Below are 19,619 nucleotides of genomic sequence, written 5' to 3' on the forward strand. Positions count from 1 at the left end.
GGAACAGAGGAAATAGTCAGCGAGATGCTAATCCCAACCCTGTCTCATTAAGTGAGATCCTAGCTCTAATTTCTGAGTACCCAATTACAGAGGAGGGGTATTTTCCTGCTGGTGCAATCCACAGATAGGGGAAATCCTCTGTCCTCCAGGAGCTGGGTGCAGCCAGAGCCCCTTATTGGAACTCTCCAGATGCACAATTGGGACAGGGATCCCAAACCCCGAAGGTCTGCAGAATGAAAACCCAACCCACGGGGTTTTACAAACCTGGACCAGTCCTCCTCCAGTTCACCTGCCTCCAGTTCAAAGGGTATTTTAACGATTCTCCCCTGGCTGGCAAATGGTGCAGTCACTAACACTTGGGTAAAGGGGGAGAGACACACTCCCAGATGAGCAGGGCAGCAGTGCATCACACACGAGGTGCCAGGCTCTGGGGTTGGAATTGGGGAGTTAAGGCTTCATTGACAATCCCCCATGCACAGGTTGGTCCCCAGAGATCCCCTAGAGCTGTGGGGGTTGGGGGACATGACGGGAGTGAGCACCAGTGTGTGTGTGTGTTTGGGGAGTCTTGTTCCTATAGCTGCTGCCCTTTCCTTTACCGCAGCTCCCTTTGCCCTTCCCCTCTGACCCTGTGCCAGGTCCCAGTCTCTACCTCCAGCCCCTCTCCCCATTTCCAGGCCTGTGGCCAATCTCCCAGCTCCCCCTGCCAACACCCTGTATCAGCCTGCCCCTGCACCTCCTCCCCATCACCTTCGCCTCATGTCATCCCCATCCCCCACCCTCCATACACCTTGTGCCATCCCCCTCCCCCCCTCCCGGTGCCATCCCCAACCCCCCATACACCCTGTGCCATCCCCCCTCCCCCCTCCCCTTGCCACCTCCACCCCTATACACCCTATGCCATCCCCCCTCCCTGTGCCATCCCCCCACTCTCATACACCCCCCTCCCCCTCCCAGTGCCACCCCACCCCCATACACCCCGTGCCATCTCCACCCCCATACACCCCGTGCCACCCCCTCCCCGTGCCATCCTTCCCCCTCCTCCCCCATACACCCCGTGCCACCCTTATACACCCCGTAACACCCCCTCCCTATGCCAGCCCCTCTCCCCCCATACACCCTGTGCCATCCCCCCTCCCTGTGCCATCCCCCAACTCCCATACACCCCCTCCCCCCCAGTGCCACCCCACCCCCATACACCCCGTGCCATCCCCCTCCCCGTGCCATCCCCACCCCCATACACCCCGTGCCACCCCCTCCCCGTGCCATCCCCCACCCTCCTCCCCCCATACACCCCGTGCCACCCTTATACACCCCGTAACACCCCCTCCCTATGCCAGCCCCCCTCCCCCCATACACCCCGTGCCATCCCCCAACTCCCATACACCCCCTCCCCGTGCCATCCCCCACCCTCCTCCCCCCATACACCCCGTGCCACCCTTAGACACCCCGTAACACCCCCCTCCCTATGCCAGCCCCCCTCCCCCCATACACCCCGTGCCACCCTTAGACACCCCGTAACACCCCCCTCCCTATGCCAGCCCCCCTCCCCCCATACACCCTGTGCCATCCCCCAACTCCCATACACCCCCTCCCCCCCCAGTGCCACCCCACCCCCATACACCCCGTGCCATCTCCACCCCCATACACCCCGTGCCACCCCCTCCCTGTGCCAGCTCCCCTCCCCCATACACCCCTTGCTACCCCGCCCCCGGCTCCCAGCCCCGCCCCCGGGGCGGTGGCGGCCGCAGCAGGCCCGGCGGGGTGGGCGGCCCGGCGCTGTCAGTCCCCGCGCGGCCCCGCCCTGCCCGGCTCAGTCCCGCTCGCCGCGGAGCCCGAACAGCCGGAGCCAGCGAGACCCGCGGCCGAGGTACCGGGCGGTGGGGCGGGGCGGGGCCGGGCCCTGGGGGGGTCACCAGGGAGTCAGTGGGGGGGGGTCAGAGTGTGGCTATGGGGGGCTGGGGTCGGGGGGGTATATGGGTAGAGGTGGGGGGGGAGTGAGCAGTCAGGGTGGGGCTATGGGGGGCTGCGGTCGGGGGGGTATAGGGGTAGAGGTGGTGGGGGGAGCAGTCAGGGTGGGGGCTGGGGTCAGGGTGGGGTATATGGGTAGAAGCTCGCTGGGGTCAGGGTGGGGCTATGGGGGCTGCGGTTGGGGGAGTATATGGGTAGAGGTGGGGGGGGAGTGAGCAGTCAGGGTGGGGCTATGGGGGGCTGGGGTCTGGGGAGTATATGGGTAGAGGTGGGGGGGGAGTGAGCAGTCAGGGTGGGGCTATGGGGGGCTGCGGTCGGGGGAGTATATGGGTAGAGGTGGGGGGGGAGTGAGCAGTCAGGGTGGGGCTATGGGGGGCTGGGGTCGGGGGGTATATGGGTAGAGGTGGGGGGGGAGTGAGCAGTCAGGGTGGGGCTATGGGGGGCTGGGGTCGGGGGGTATATGGGTAGAGGTGGTGGGGGGAGCAGTCAGGGTGGGGGCTGTGTTACGATGGGCATTGGGGTGCGAGGAGGTTGTAGGGATGTGTGTGGGTTGGGGGCTAGGTGGGGACACAGTGCGGAGCTGGGGTATGACTTGGTTATGGGGGCTTCAGGGGTGAGATAGGGCCCTAAGGAGTTGGGAGTGGCAGGGCTGCTGTGGGGTGTGTGGGGGTCAGTGGGGTTGGCAGCGGGGTGAACAGGGATGGGTGGGGTGGCTGTAGTGGGGCTCTAGCAGTGAGGTGTGGGGGAACTGCCTTCTCTCCCCTAGCCTCTTTTGGAGGGAGGGGTTCTTCTTACCCCTTTGTCTCCCCTCTTGGGAGTCATCCCCCCCTGCCCTGCTGAACTGGATAAAGCCCTGCGTGGGTTGAGCTTTGTCTCAGCCCAGCAGCTGATGCAGGGAGGGCGGTTAGGAAACACTTCCGTGGCTGGTTCTTCCCTTCCTTTGGGAGTGTGCTGAGTAACTGGGATGGGTGGGGGCCTGGGCTACACTGAAAGACTGGGCGGGGGGGGGAGGAGGGGGAACATCCAGCTGAGCTGAGCAAACATCCCAGCTAGCCTTTCCGTGACCATCTCTTGCACATGTCCACCCACTTCCCCCGAGGGGCTGCGTGCAGAGGCCACTGCTGGCTGAGTGTAGAGAGTGTGACTCTCCTTTGCCTTGTTACTCAGCGTAGGAGTGAGTTCTCGCTGCTTGGTCTCTTGTGTCACTGTCAACTGGAGAACGCCTACAACTGACGCCATAGGAAGTTTGTTTGAACCAAGCTGACTGAAATGGTGGTGGTTCCCCCATGCACCCACTATTTGCCTTTCTGGGTGTGTGCATGCTTCTCTGGTCATTTTCATGTTAAAAGAGCAGTTTCCTGGTGCTAACAAACTGCATTTCTGTGTTAACTGAACAGCAACTCTGTGTTCTAAAAAGTGCTCCTGGCTTACTACTGAGGTGGTTTTTAAACGTTGATATTAGGGGGTGGGGAGGAGGAATAGCTTTGTAGTGTCTTAGGAGTAAGCACGCATTCCAAAACCATGACTGAGTGGCTCTCTCCAGCACTAACAGTCTGGCAGCCAAGTCTTTTCAGCAGCAGCCAAACCCCCTAAATCCAGCCTCAGCCTCCAGACAACCCGAGCATAAAACAGTAACTAAGTTGTGGAGTCAGTTTATAGTGTGCAATCTGTGACTGGAAGACATGTTGTGTGCTGAGACCTCAAGCTGATTGAAACTAACTGGGTCATGGATAAAGGAAAATGTCACATTTTAAGCAAATTGTGAAAAGGGTTTAAAATTGTGTTAAAACATAGACAACAAACTATTTCAGGGCTTTACTTGTGCATTCCCATTTATATTCCACTTTCAGTCACACTTTACTTTCATTGTGCTGAGTGTCTTCTGGCCTCCATAATTTATGGTCAGTTTCCCTTCCTTGGCTATGTGTGAGAGCGTAGGGGCCTTAAACTGGAGTCATGTACCTAGTAGAAGATATTTGCTTAGAGAGGTTGTATCTAAATGGAAAATGCACAGAGCTGACCCACACCTAACAGGTTATCAGAAGTTTGTGTAAACAAAATATACATTGTAATCTTCTATTTGTGTTTGTGTGTGTTAGAGCTATGAAATGTAAGGAATGTGTTAGACAAATATTGATTGGCCCCAGGGCAAAAGCAGCACAACACTACACCAGGTAGAAACAGTTCCTGAGACTGTGGAATATTATTGGAAGCTAATAACATGTCACTTATTCTTCAGTATAAATGTTGGGAGAATCCTTTTTATTAATAAATGTGTAATAAGAAACCTATGCTGCCTTAGAATGAAGATTGACTAGATAGCTTAATGGGTGTGTGTGGGGGGGGAGGGGGGAGGTGGAGAGATGGTGTCTCTAGATTCAAGGTGTGGTGGGTTGTAAGAATTTTTTATATAAGATGCACTTCAAGTGACTCCTCTCCTTGAAAATTGAGATGTCGAGCCTTTGGATGTTGAGCTTTTGTTTCCCTATTTTGAAAAGAAATTCTGTGGAACAGTAAACTTCCAAACCAGAGGTGGTTTGCAGCAATAACTTCCTAAGGAAGTTAAGATCTTGCAGCATTTCTCAGAACATGGAATAATCCTCACGTCCTGCCCAGCTTCCCTCCCAACACACTGTTATAAACAAAAAGAACAGGAGTACTTGTGGCACCTTAAAGACTAGCAAATTTATTTGAGCATAAGCTTTTGTGGGCTACAGTCCACTTCTTTGGATGCGAAGAAATGGGCTGTAGCCCACGAAAGCTTATGCTGAAATAAATTTGTTAGTCTCTAAGGTGCCACAAGTACCCCTGTTCTTTTTGCGGATACAGACTAACATAACACGTCTGCTACTCTGAAACCTGTTATAAACAAATCCTTGCGTGAATGCCAAGTGTAAAATGGCAGCCCCTTTAGCCAGCAGGAATCTGACGCACTACTGTGCAAGGCATGGGGGATACACAAAGCAGGAAAGGTGGTATATAAACCCAAATTCTGTGCTTTCTAAAGGGGTCATGCATCAGATGAAATCAGACTCAGTAGGCAACTGATTCCTGGATGCTGCTGAGCGTTAATTTTTTTACAAGGTGCTCTCAATCTGCCGTTTGTATAATGAAGAGTCTTGTAATTGGCAAGCCTCTTATTAAATAAATCCATACAATAGGTGAAATACTCTGAGGTTATTGCCTTTGGGGAAAGGAATGAGTGCGGGTGGTATCCTTTCTTGGATGAGAGGACAAAAATAATGTAGACTCCAGATGGAGTCAAAAAATGGAAGAAAGGCGTCTGTTTTTAGCACCTAGCAGTTTGCTCGTCGGTTGCCACACACTCCTTTAGCTCTAAAAGATTTTCAGTCTGAATTCTATTAAAATAAGATCCTGAACTCAAAGCAGTCTGACTGGTTTAGCAACTATAAAAAAGTTAGCTTTTGCACTTCATTGTTGTGACATAAAATATCAAAGTTCAAAGCTACAATTCTGAAGAAAGAGTATTGAGCTCAGCATTAGGTAAAGGATATGTTTAATGCATGTGAGATTTATTAATACCTATTGCCACATGACTATTCATTACTGAGCTGAGACTTTATGAATGGGCCTAGCTCATTAGGCATTCTCCCATGCATATAATCTTGAACTTTTTTAAAAGGGACTTTGAGTTAAAATTATATTATAAATTTATGTTTATGTTAATGTTTGCATGGTATTTTGAATATCTAAAAAATTTAATATGTACCATTATTAAACAACAAATAAACAACAAGAGTGCCCAGAGGCCCCAATTAGGATTAAACATTGTTGATTAGTAAAACACTGTGCTCAGATTTGATGAACTAAGGAATGAAGTGATGGTTCCAACTCTCTGCCTTCTTTCATCTAGCTGCAGTGAGAAATAGGCAATGATGTCCCACAGCATGCAAGCGTACACGCTTCAGGCAATGTTAGGACTGAAAGAATCTTTAAAATCCAAACTACCTCTCACCATTTATGCTGTTTGCTTTTTCATTTTTCTGAGCTTTGACAATGAAAACAGAGGTGTCAATTTCACTTCCGTTTATGGTTGGTTTCACTTTCTCCTTTTCATGCACCATGCTGCAAACATTGCAAAGGAAATGTTTAAATCCAAGATGTCTTTAATTTCACTAGAAGGTGGTGAAGCACTGGAATGGGTTACCTAGGGAGGTGGTGGAATCTCCATCCTCAGAGGTTTTTAAGGCCCGGCTTGACAAAGCCCTGGCTGGAATGATTTAGTTGGTGTTGGTCCCGCTTTGAGAGGGGATTGGACTAGATGACCTCCTGAGGTCCCTTCCAACCCTGATATTCTATGATTCTACACTTACATATGTAATGAAACTATTTCTAGTATGAGGATTTGTAAAGTCTTTAAATTTAAACATAAATTTTGAGATTAGCCCCCTCTAAGACACAGTCCTTAGTTTAGTCTAATAAAATCCTGTAAGTGGCCATGGGGAGCTTGGAGGGGCAGCATAGAGGAGTTCACCGGTCATAAAGAAAGGGTAACTGCCTCTGTCTGACACCCAACAACCCCCCACTGAAAATACTCTAAACTGATATGATTAGATAAAAGAATACAAACAAGTGCTTCTGGGGAGGGTTGTGGGAGCAGTGTAAGTTTATGTGGGAGTTGGATTGTTCATTTGGGAGGCTCATGCTTGTAGTCACAAGTCTAATTGTGTTAATTGTGAGTAATGATTATTTGCATGAATAAGGGCTGTAGACTTAGGCCCTTTTGTTTATGTATAGTTACACAGACTGTGCTGCCTACAAACTATGTATGTGAAATTGTGGTCCCTTGCTTTGCCAAAACATGTCACTTTGATCAGATATCTGAAAGCTGGGATCATTCCAGAAACTGAAGGCAAAATATAGTCTCTGGTCTCAGATTCTTTTTCAGAATTTTCATACCCGAGGCATTAGATAGAGTACAGTACAATATCCTGGCTCTTCTAAGTTAGATAGCTCAGTGGACATTGTTTCTCCCAATGGGATACTTTTTAAGCTTGATTGTGGAAACTTGATTTTCTTTTGACAGCCATAACTGGTCAGAGAGATGGATTCGTTGCTAAGACCATTCTGCTTCCTCTTTGTTGAGGGTTTTATTTCATCTTGTGAAACAAGCAATTCTAAGGGATTATTTCTTTGGGCCTGTTCCTTTGAGTTTTGTGTGTGTACCTTTGCTTTTGCCATCCTGTCTGACCAAATACTTTGAGTCTCGTCTCCCCCCCCCCCCCCCCCCCCCCCCCCCCCCCCAAGCTGAGTTGTCTTGTCTCATTCTTGATGTGTTCTGTCATTCCCATGAAGCATGGGCTTTCAGGTTGCAATGATGTGGTGTTTGTTTCTGATATGTCAGAGGAGTGATCAGTTTTGATTGGGGAGCCTAAGAAGGAGAGTTTCTTCATTTAAATTGCTTGGTGGGTTTCTCAAAGAGCACTGCTTATTTCCACTTGTCTGTTTCGGGTTCAGAGGTTGGCGGTTCGGGCATTGACTTTGTGGCTGGCCTGTGGCCAGGGCTGGCGCAACCCATTAGGCGACCTAGGCGGTCCCCTAGGGCGCTACCATTTGGGGGGGTGGCGATCGCGGCGGTATTTTGGCGGCGGGACCTTCCGCCGCCTAGGGTGGCAGAAAAGCTGGCTGCGCTCCTGCCTGTGGCAAACTCATATTAGTTCAGTTATGAGTTAATCACACCCCTGGTAGCCCCTGTCCTCTGTACTGGGGGGCTTGTGTGCTTTTGGGCTGTGTAGCATCAATCCTTTGTGCACACACAACCATGCTTAGATGTGGAGTCAGTTTGTCCTTGGCTGTGCTGGTGAAAGGCATTTCCTTGTGCTCCCTTCTCGTGTTTGATTCTGTTTTCCACCAGTGTTTAAATGCTATGATCTCACTTAGTCCATGTCTGTGGCCTTGGCTACACTTGGCAATTCACAGCGCTGCCGCTCTCTCGCAGCGCTGTAAGTGCGCTTTACAGCGCTCGGGGGGGGGGGGGGGCGCGTTTTCACACCCCTGAGCGCAGCACGTTACAGCGCTGTACAGCACCTGTGTAGCTAAGACCTGTATTACAAGTTGCATTGGTTTAAAGGAGGGGTGGGGACTTGGGTTTTCTAAAACTATTTAGTTCAAGCCCTGGGTGGATACCCTTACATTGATTTAAAACAGGCTTATATTGACTTGACTTAATTTGGTAATGAATTAACTTAAACTGCTCAAAACAAGCTAAGTAAATTGACTTAAACTAGTGCAATGTATAATGCAGTCAAGGCCTAAAGTGACTTAGGCTTTAATCTGTACAAAGTTTTTTCCCTTCTGGTTCTGCATAGTACTGGCTGGGGGTGGGGCGGGGACGGGACGGGTGAAAATGTTATCTACAGGGTAGTCAACAGTGCTAAGAGCCTAGCCAGACAGTCTTCCCTAGACTTTTATAGGGAATCTCTGACTCTCACTACCACTGGTGCAGCTCTGTCAGTGACAATGGTGAAAGGACTAGTGTAGACGTAGACATGGCAACAGCATTTTGATCACACTGCTGAGAGTAGAAGGCACAGTGAAGACGCTATTGAATGCCAGCGCACTGGCTATGCTAGCACTCCCCCGAGTGGTGGTGGAACTGGGAAAGTGTTTTAAGTCCAGTGTAGATAAGGCCAAAGGTTCTGATACCTTGCGACTGAAGGGGTGGCAAACGATACACTGCTTTCTGTCGCTTGTGGAACAAGGGTCAGCTGCTCCCTTCAAGTCCTCTTTTCCTCCTCCCCACTGGTGTAGGACAACTGTAGACATGCCTTTTTAATGTTGGTTGTGGGGTGGAAAACCCCTGCAGGGTAAGTGGTTGCGCTGCTGCTTGGATAGGGGTGCCTTTTAAGAAAGCTTACGCCCAAATAAATTTGTTAGTGTCTAAGGTGCCACAAGGACTCCTCGTTGAGTTTACAGATGCTAATAGATACACCTCTACCCCGATATAACGCTGTCCTCGGGAGCCAAAAAACCTTACTGCGTTATAGGTGAAACCGCGTTATATTGAACTTGTTTGATCTGCCGGAGTGCGCAGCCCCGCCCCGCCGGAGCGCTGCTTTACCGCGTGATATCCGAATTCGTGTTATATCGGGCCGTGTTGTATCGGGGTAAAGGTGTATATGCCACTGCCATGGAAGCTAGACACAGGAGACTGTTGTTTAGCAGCATATAGACTTGTTAATTCCTGTGTAGGCTCCTGTGTTATATTTTAGGAAGCAGATTTTTCAGCATTCGCTTGAGACTTGCCACCTTTTGTGTTCAAACAAACAACCCCATCTCTCCGTCCCTCATTGACCCCCAAACTGATCTCTATGAAATGGCTCTGGAGACATGCTTCACTTTGATTTAAAAAAAAAACGGTGGTGTTGAAGCATTTCTTAATCAATATCCAGGATGTAGAGAACTTCTAAATGTGCAACTCTTTTTTAATAACCCCTAAAGAAGCCCATGATGGAACACTCCATAGCCTCCGTGCAAAACTATCATGGAAATGAGAGTCCCGGTCCAAAATGTACTTGCCTGTCCTTTATTAAGGTGATTGCTAAGGAGACACTGGGGATCTTTACTTACTTGGGTGTATAGAATTTTGCAAGGCTGTTTTCAGTGTGTGGAACCAAGTGCCTGAAGAAACAAGACAGGTTTATATCTACCCAGGGAGTTTCTGATGCCCTATGAGCCTAGTATCGAAGGCCTGATTTAAAAACATAGTTGCACCAGTTTAACTAAAGATGTGATGGTTGAAGTATTGCAGCCTTGTGTGTAGAAACTCATTAAACAGGTTTAAACAGATAAGTGCACCCAGGCAGCGGTAGGTATTGTCTTCGCTAAATTGGTTTTAAATCTACTTAAGTTGAACTGAAGCAGCTTTCTCTGTGTATGTAAGCGTTGGCTCATGTTGCCTGCTGCGGACCTAAAAGAGACAGTCGCACAGCAATTTAGAATCATGTAGATTTAAAAAAAAATCTGCTGGAATCCAGACTAGGACCAATTGGCATAAAAGGAAATGAAATCTGATACCTTGCCCTTCCACTGGTGCAGCATAAGTGAACAGTCTTCTGAAATCACCAGGGGCATACTGCATGACCCAAAGGCTCTTTTGGATAACCCTTCCACAATAACTTTGACTGCTTTCAGGATAGCCAGCAGTCTCTGGAACTGACTGCATCTCTTCTGAGATAGGACTTGTCCATGCATGGAGGTGTTCCTCATTAACTCCATGAGTAGACGTTGTTTTGGAATAATCTGAACAGGACCAAGGCACTCTTATTTCAGAGTAAGTTTTCACACAATTAATTAATCGGGAACAACTCTACGTGTAGACAAGCCCGTAGGTTCTCTGTCTTGATGAAAGCCTGTTTAGTTATGTAAATTACTGGCCCATGACTTTATTTTAGCCAGGGCTTCTAATCTCAGAAAGTTTATCTAGGTAAACATTTTGAGGCTTGATTACAGATGGAAGAGCATCAAAGTCTTCATGCTTAACCTGTCCAACCATTGCAAAAATACAGGGATTCAGACACCTCTCTGCTCCTGGAATCATGTGTTGGGAAGAGGGGATTGTAACCTAAGATGTTGATGTATCTTCTTTACTCTTTTCCATCAGCCTTTATTGCAAGGGATCTTTGCAGGAAAACAAGCTCTTTACCAACTCAGGAGTCTGGTTGCAGTTGGAATCAAGCAGTCTGTGACCACATAATTATTTCAGACAAAAGCAGCATGTTCTGTTAGTGGTCATTGTATATGGCGAGCTGTGCTGAAACCAGAAAGGTTTAAAACAGGGAATCTGGTTGGTATTGTGCAGGCAAAGACAAGTGAATTATGACTTTAACTGGCGCTCCATAGCACCAGCTTGCCTACCACCTCTTCCACCAGGGCTTCAGGATTGACCCTACATGGTACCACGAGGACTAGCGAGTACAGGACTTACACCCCTGGCAGCTGATACGGGGATTTTAAAATAGTAAATATTGATTCAAGTGGTTTGGAATTGGCTGCCACTGCAAATGGTGATTTGGGGAGGCCAGCTGGAGGGCGCCTAGGTTTTGTCTCCCTTGTGTAATCATCTGTCTCTGGTTTCCAGATTGCCTCTTTGTGAAGAGTTCAGTTGACTGCTGCACTAGAACAGTTGTTCCCTCTCCTTCCCCAGCTCCCTTGTCTCCGTGAAGTACAGTACAGCTAAAAGGAGCTGGTTTCTTTCTCTTTTTGGAGAAAGGGGGAGGGGATAGAGTTACTGACCAAACTTACCTGAAGGGAACAATAAAAGCAGCACCTGGTCTGGCATATAAGTTTTGCCTGGTCTTGTTCCTTCAATCTCCTGACAAGAACAAGGTTTTTATTGCTGTTAGCCCTACAGAGCTGCCCCTGTTGTAGCAGAATAAACTAAATTGTTATTAGGCCTCTTGCATAACTATCGTCAAAAGCCTGACTCCAGGCTCCTTCCTCTTGGAGACAACGAACACACAAGCCAGGAGAAATGATAGCTTGATTTTCAGAGACTGGGTTGGTTTTGCCAACAGCCTCATCAGTGTACCTGAGCAAAGAATGCTTCTGTAGGATTGGGCCGTACAGAGCAGTATCTCGCTGCCTCCGTCAGTGACCACCCCTTAGAACAGGGGCGGGCAAACTTTTTGGCCGGAGGGCCGCATTGGGTTTCGTAAATTGTATGGAGGGCCGGTTGGGGAAGGGGTCGTGGCCCAGCCCCCACTCCTATCTGCCCCTCGCCCCACTCCTGCCCCATCCAACCCCCCCCATTCCCTGACAGCCCCTCTGGGACCCCTGTCCCATCCACACACCCCCGCTCCCTGTCCCCTGCCGCCCCATCCAACCCCTCCCCTCATTCCTGACAGCCCCCCTGGAACTCCTGCCCCATCCAACCACCCCTTCTCCCTGTCCCCTGACAGCCCCCAGAACCCCTGCCGCCCCATCCAACCCCCCTCGCTGATTGCCCCCCCCCGGAACCCCTGCCCCCATTCAACTCCCTGTTCTTCTCCCGACCACTCCGACCCCTATCCACAGCCCCGCCCCCTGACCAGTCCCCCGAACTTCCCTGCCCTCTATCCAGGGCTGGCTCCACGGTTTTGGCCGCCCCAAGCAGCCAAAAAAAAAAAAAAAGCCGCAATCGTGATCTGCGGCGGCAATTCGGCGGGAGGTCCTCGCTCCGAGCAGGAGTGAGGGACCGTCTGCCGAATTGCCGACGAATAGCTGGATGTGCCGCCCCTCTCTGGAGCGGCCACCCCAAGCACCTGCTTGCCAGGCTGGTGCCTGAAGCCGGCCCTGCCTCTATCCAACCCCCCCTGTTCCCTGCCCCCTTACCATGCTACCATGGCTGGCGGCGCTGGAGTCGTGCCGCCCATCTGGAGCTGGGCCACACCGCTGCCACCACCACGCAGCACAGAGACCGGGTCAGGCCGAGCTCTGCAGCTGTGCTGCCCCAGGAGCTCACAGCCCCGCCGCCCAGAGTATTGCACTGGTGGCCGAGCGAGCTGAGGCTGCAGGGGAGGGGAAACAGGAGGGGAGGTGCCGGGGGCTAGCCTCCCTGGCAGGACAGTCCCATGGGCCGTAGTTTGCCCACCTCTGCCTTAGAAGAAAGTGAAATGCTCATCCCGAAATAATGCACCTGGTCCCCTTGTGCAGTGCTTAGGCAGCGCTGCTCAGCCCTTCTGTAGCAGCTGTGTGTCCATGTGTCAAACCACATTACAGCGGTAGGTCACCACTAGGTACAAGCGGGGGTTTTCCCCTTCCTCAATCAGACGTTTGGCTTGTGCCTGAACTGTTGCTTCTGACGTCTCTCTAGCTTAGTCAATGACTTTGATAGAAGCAGTTTAATCCTGTCTCTTTGGGCGTTTATTCTGTACTAATCACTGTGGTATTGGCCTCAGATTTTTCTGTTGCCAGATTTGCTGGGCTTGCAGCTTTCTTGCCAAAAGTAGTAGATTTGGACCCTCTCAACTTGCACCAGTCTCTGCTTTTCTGGACTGTTTGCCATGGTCAATAGCTCCTCAGTGCTGCCCGTTGAAATGCAAAGGATGTTGGGACACGTCAGTCCAGTGTGCCTGCTGGCTCTTTGGCACAGATGTGCTTAGGAGGCAGCCCTGAAACTAACATGACAGATCTCTCGTGGGAAACTCACCCAGACCCTGGTAACTTCCTTCTTGAAACAGTGAAGAAAAATGTGTGAGTTTAGTTTTTTAAATTTAAAAATCCTCCCTAAAGCTCAGTGGTATTAGCCAGCCCGGCAAGATAGTGAAATGGGGAAGTAAATTGGACCGGGATCCATGCTCATCTCCTGGAGAAAAGTCAGCTCCTACTATTGTAGGGAGTGTTCTAGTCACTGCATGGTCAGTTTAGTGCTCAGCACACTAGATGGATAGACCACCATATCCTGACTGAATCAGCCACCTGAGTGTTGCATACTGGGAACTTTCTGACACGCTAGAAAGGCTTCCACAATACCCAAGGTGGAGATGATGGGGAAAGTGGATCAAGCACTGACAAGTGAAATGCAAACAAAGGTCATTTCATCTCAAGGAATCATCAAAGCGTTCAGACAGCCGTGTTCTATCTATAGCCAGTCTGTCAGCAGTGTCATTTCAGAAACAGTTTCTTGGGTTGCTTTACTTTGTTTTAATTTCCCCCTGCCCTCTTCTTGAGGGTTTGTCCGTTGGGCTTGAGTAAAGCTGGTTGTGCTGCTCACAGAACTAGCTGAATGGTATTGGGGCTTGCACTGTGGGTATGTCTTTACTGCATAAAAATAGGTGTATTTTGTTTTTGGTTTGACAATGCACTTCAGCTATCTCACTGCAAAATTCTAGTGGGGACCAGGCATTCTTTATTATGAGGTAACTAGATGAAGTCAGCCATGGGTGTGGGCATAATGTTCATCTTGCCTAGCTAGCTACCTCACAGTAAAAACTACAATGTCTGATGGCCTCTAGGATTTTACAGTGGGATAGCCGAACACATCTTAGTTATCCCATGGTAAAAATTCATCTTTTTTTGGCAGTGAAGACTAAGGCAGTCGCTTTCTCTGCAATATTGTTAATTGCTTTGAACGTTACAAGCTAGCTAACCTTTCTTACACGACAAACAGGTACGTGTGGCTATATTTCCCATCTGTATGTAATGGGATTTGGGTAAGACGGTAACTAGCACTGATTCAGGATGTTGCCCCTGCTTGGTGTCTGTGCTATTTTCTTTTAATAGTGCAACTTATTCTTGATTTGAAGATGTGAACCTCCCTATCGTAATCACTTATTCATATACTTGGATTTAAGGTCTATCTCCATAACCGTCATGCGTGCAGGATTATCTTGAACCTGCCAGAATCTGGGGCTTAGTTGGTACATTCGTAGTCAGGATACAGATACTTCAGAAATCTGTGCCCATTAAAACGGTCTGAACTTTAGAGTTTGATCATCCACATAACACATTAGATCAAAGCTTTTATATCATTGGCCTGGGGAGGGGCCAGCCAGTAAAAAGCTTTAATAGGTCTCTTCATCTCTAAATTCTGATGCTAAGATTCTGATTTTTTTCCCTTGAAGGGTCAACACCTTTCTCTACCATTCTCTCCAGCTCCCACAGTGACAACTGGATGAAAGATGTATTTTTTTTACCAAAGAAATTCCCCATTTCCTATCTGGTAGGAGTTTCAATCCTGAGTCATTAAACCCAAGGGGGACTTATATTATAATAGCTATGACAGAATTGTTGCTATTTTTTGCAGCGATGACTACAGTTTGTTGTAGCTGCTTGGAGCATAGAACAGTGCTGCTATGTTCCTAGTTCGCAATCTCTCATCAAACTGGGGGAGATGAGCAATCCTCCACTGTTGCTCCAGCACCAGTACGGGCAACAGTGGCAGCATTAGTGTAGATTAGACACCAATGTTCTTACCAACATGTTGGCTATACCTGCCCAGAACAGCATGGAGAGAATGGCCTAAAATTCACTTTGTGGATAGTGACAATGCTGAAAGTTGGCACCTGTGTCAGAGTTTGGGCACAACCCTTCAGAACAAACATAACGTAGGATATAGGAAAGACCTTTCAAAAGCCTACTTAGACATTTCTGACTACTCACCTCTTTTTGTGGGAGGGGAGGTATCTTCACAACCGAGACTTTTTCTTAAACCTGGCATCCTTTCTTCAGTCGTTCAGTCCTCTTCACTTAAATTTCCAATTGGAAAAGAGAAGAAGGGAGGGATAATTTGTGAAATGTTGAAATAGTTTAACTATTTGATAAGGATAGAAATGTTGTCTTTCTTACTCCCCTCTAATGTTCATGGGAGTTGAATCTGAGATGACTGAGACCCCCATAAAGAAGACTCAGAAATCACCAGTCACAACTTGAAGCATCTTAAAGGAGTCTGCTTTTCATAAAAAGCTGAATTACCCAGCTTCACACCCCTTTAAAGGATGTCAGGTTGGACACCCAAAATCTGCTAGTTCCTCTTGAAAACATTGGCTGTAGAGACATTCCATGTCTGATGTTGATGCTCTTTAATCATTCAGATTTTCTGCTGGCAACTTTAAACTAACCTCCTGAAATTTTCTCCATGATTTCCTCTGTGAACTTCTTGTGATCTAGGGACTGTTATCTCAAACACAAACAAAGCCTTTTGCATTATGCATCTCGTACTCCCCAGGAAGGACATTGTAGTCTTGAGTGACACAAACACTGCCTGAAAAGATAAGCTAATCTCCTTATGAAAAGAATGCAGGCTGGTATTTTATGAATGTTGATGGCAGATCCTAAGGGATGTGTGCCTGTGACTTTCCAAAAATAAGTTGGAAAAGAAGATGAATGCGCTCAGGGTAAAGCTAAAGGGGGAAATATTGGAAGGCAAAAGAAATGTTATTGTAGGTGTCTTCATTTGAATTATGCACTTGGGGAGACCTAAAGAGAGAGAGCCTTTGCACAAGTGAATATCTCAAACTTATTTCACCAGAAATATTTAATCTGATGTTAATCATGCCTGCTTGTTTGAGTTAAAATAGATTCTAACTTTTGACTTGTTATGAGCAAAACTAGAGGGATATGGGTTGGTGGCTTTACACAGATGAAGATGCATAAAAGCAAACATTGAGTTAGTGTCTGGCAATGGTCCATTTTGCATTTGGATGACAGCAAAATATCTGAACTAACTGCGTGTGTGATGTTGTTATAAAGAGGTGCAGGAGGAAATGGACCCATGACATGGATTTCTTCTAATGGAATTGTAATGGCTGGGCGGGATCTCTATCCAGCTGGTCATTAGTTCTCTGATGCTAGCTTCCATTTAGTATCTTGGAAGCTCTGCTCGAAGGACTATTTCTGGCTGCTACCCTTCCTTGTGAATACATGTGAGTCTCAACTCTGTATTCAAGTTATGGGTGGGGTAGAACAGTTTATTGGGTGGATGAGTCATGGATCTGTCTTGTGACTGCTCAACCTCAGGCAGGTTTCAGGCAGCTGCATGGAGAACATGGGGCAGGAGATACTCCAGGTCAGGGAGGGGAGGGTAGTGTCTTTCTCTGTAAGATCAAGGCTTCTGTAGTAGCATTTGGGGAGAGAGGAAGAAAGAATGGGACAAGGGCGGGGTATGGAGAAGCTGCCTTTTGGCCTGATGACCCCCACGATTTTGGGAGTATCTTGAATTCCTCCATCTCTGAATATTGTAGGAGGCTGTTCATAAATTACATAACACAGAATCGTGTTATGTAATTTATGGACAGTCTGTAAAGTGCAAGGCAACAATCTGTGAGCTCCTGGCTATTCTGCAATGAGCCTGGCCGCCTCTAAATGCATCTGGTTAGAACACTCTCTTCTTTCCAGCAGCATTCATGCTTAGCCAGGGGAGTAAGGAAGTGGTGGGGAGAAGGAGATGGAGTTGTATCATGGCTAGAAATGAGCGAAGAATCGATGGGAGGTTTTTGGTTCTTGTTTGGTTTGAACTGAAACTGAATTCTTCAGGTTTTTCTTGCTAAAATGAAAAAAAAAATCATTCGGGTCAAATGCAGCATTTTGAATGTTAATTTCAAAACAACATTTTCTAAACAAAATGTCTAATTGAAATGTTTTGAAATGTCTGAATTTTTTAAAGGTGTTTTTTTTTGGTTTTTTTTTTTTTTTTTTTTTTGGCCAAAACTATTCATTGAACTTGACCTGAATCACAAATAGTTTTGGTGTCCCAAATAATATATTATTTGCCAAAAAGTCCTTTGCCTTGCTCTAATTGTGGCTAGTATTGCTCTTCCACGTTAGCCGCACACTGCTGGCTGGATTTGCTTTTACTGGATATTCGGATGCTAATATTTAAACTGTATTGTTAAATTTATTAACCTTAATTGGGGATATTGCAGATTATGTACCAGATGTACTTTGACTTTTTAAACCAAACTCTGTACTTTTGGATAATTTAAGCATTCTACCCAGATGTATAGAAACCCTTTAACCTGTGTATTAGATAGTTTTAACATCAGCTTTAATAGAAATCCTGCTGGGCTGTGTGCTGGCTAATCTCGCGTTCCTTGCCTTTCTCTTCCTGTCTTCTGGGAACATGCCATTTGTCTCCCGGAACTTCCTCCATTCATCACCCTGCAGACTGGCCTTTCCCAAAAACATCAGGGCTCTCTCACAACCCCTGTCCCCTTCAGTTAACGGCTTTCAGATATAGAATAATAGAGATAAGGCGAAAAGTGGGATTAGTGGTGGGCAAAGAACTCTTGTGTCCCAAGGCAAATGTGGTAAGTGGCCCCAGGTTTACCTTGTCCTGTCTCATGAAGCTATGGCATGATGCCTGCATAGCGGATCTGCTGCTTGTGATCGATAAAGATGGACTAACATGTAGGTGACCGTATCCCAGCAGATGAAGGAATGAGTGTTCCCCACAAGCTTTCTGTAGAGATGTGGGCATCAGAGCTGATCGTACCCTTTATCTTTGTCTGTAGCGCCAACATCTTGCATTTTCATGAGTTGAACTTGAGACCCGGATCTATCGACCTTTGCACAAGCCTTGGTGTCAGATCAGTTTGTCAGAGGGAGCCCCGATCTGTAGCAGTTAGAAACTCCTGAACATGCCCAGGTTCACAAGTCACTGTCCAGGAACAGGTCCTGCCAGCTGACACAGCCAACCTACGGGTGTCTCTTGACCACACATTGCCCTGAAAGATGCCATCTGCAGGTCTGCCCAGCCTTGGGGTTGGTGTTCTGTAAGTCAGTAATATGCCTGCAGGGACAGAATCCTAAACAAGGAGGGTGTCTGCTGGGCATGAGTACCTTGTGAGGCAGGATTATATGGGATCCCTGGTGTCCCTGGACCACCAATTAGGAATCCGTTCCCTCTGCTGTTGGAGGGTCACCTCAGTAGTGCAGCCAAGAGGGATTGGCAGCACAGTCAAGGAGCAGGCTGGTCTGTAGCTGGGGCAGGGGGGAGGGCCCTCATCGTACTGTTGCATATGGTGCTAAGGGAGGGAGATGCTCCCAGATCAAGGAAGAGGGAGCCAGCCTAGGAGGACTTCCCCTTCAAACTCAGGCCTAGGGTGACCAGATGTCCCAATTTTATAGGGACAATCCCGACTTTTGGGTCTTTTTCTTATATAGGCTCGTATTACTCCCCCACCCCCTGTCCCAATTTTTCACATTTGCTGTCTGGTCACTCTACCAAGCCCTTAGAGTAACTCAGAGGCAATGGGCCCTTTTTGGAGTTGACGAAGTAATGTTGCAGCCTCAAAACCCGGCCAGTAACCCTGCGAAGCTCTGGACCCAGAGGTGGTGATGCCACAGCGGTTAATGATGACGAGCGCTGTGAGTTGAAGTGAGCTCAGCCTGCCGAAGCCTGGGTGGATGGGGATTTGCTCTTGCACGTTGCATCATTCAGCTGAGAATTGCTTGCAGCTATGCTTAGTTCTTAAGCTTTCCTCATGGAATGTCACCTTGCACCTTGTCAGCTTGTTGGGGGTCCATGTTAGGTTAATGGCACAGCGTGGCCACATAGTTTGGATATATGGGTCTAAAGTGTCTTCCCCCAAAACATAAAATATTGCAACTCCTTTGCAAAGTTCCTGATGCCTGATGAGGTTTCCCACTTGCTGTTCTAGCATGGGATGCCCTTAATATTCTAAATATCTCCATCTTAAATCTACCACGCCACTTACAAAAAGGCCACTGTTCATGTAGAGCTGCACAAAAGCAAGCTTGTGCCAAAGATTTACTAGCTGAGTAGTGGTGATCCACTCATAAGAGCAATTTTCAGGTTTGGGCTGAAATCCTCTGGGATTCTGTCACCAAACAAAGAAACCCCCAGAATCCTGTGTGTGTGTCTGTAGTAAGGATCATGGAGTGCAATTTAAGTGTGTTAATTAGGAGAGGTGCAAGTTAGTTGTGGAAACCAAGGCTGCTTGTTCATGTCAGGGAACGTTGTTGGGGTGGAAGGGGATGTAGTTTTCGTGGGGAGTGGAAAGCAAGTCTCCGTTGTTTTATTCCTGGCACTGCCATTGGACAAATCCGTGCAGCATGCTAGATAGGTTCACCTGGGTATATCTCACCCGGTCAATTGCAGGGGCCTCGGTCATTAGTGCACCTCCATCTGTTACCTACCTGTGGCACACAGTAATGCAGTGTCCTGGGGGCTGTAACACTTCAGTCTAATC

The 19,619-nt window shown here is 48.1% G+C and overlaps 1 protein-coding gene across 1 annotated transcript in view; it reads left to right on the forward strand.

The window, feature by feature from the left end:
* Positions 1-1,760: 1,760 nt before the first annotated feature.
* RHOC (ras homolog family member C) overlaps positions 1,761-19,619 on the forward strand; it is a 32,569-nt gene continuing 14,710 nt past the window's right edge. The window contains exon 1 of the mRNA XM_054027076.1: positions 1,761-1,867. The gene's annotated coding sequence lies outside the window, so the exon portion shown is untranslated. The remainder of the gene's footprint in view (positions 1,868-19,619) is intronic.

This window comes from Malaclemys terrapin, chromosome 4, assembly GCF_027887155.1.
Source record: "Malaclemys terrapin pileata isolate rMalTer1 chromosome 4, rMalTer1.hap1, whole genome shotgun sequence".
Taxonomy (NCBI): domain Eukaryota; kingdom Metazoa; phylum Chordata; order Testudines; family Emydidae; genus Malaclemys; species Malaclemys terrapin.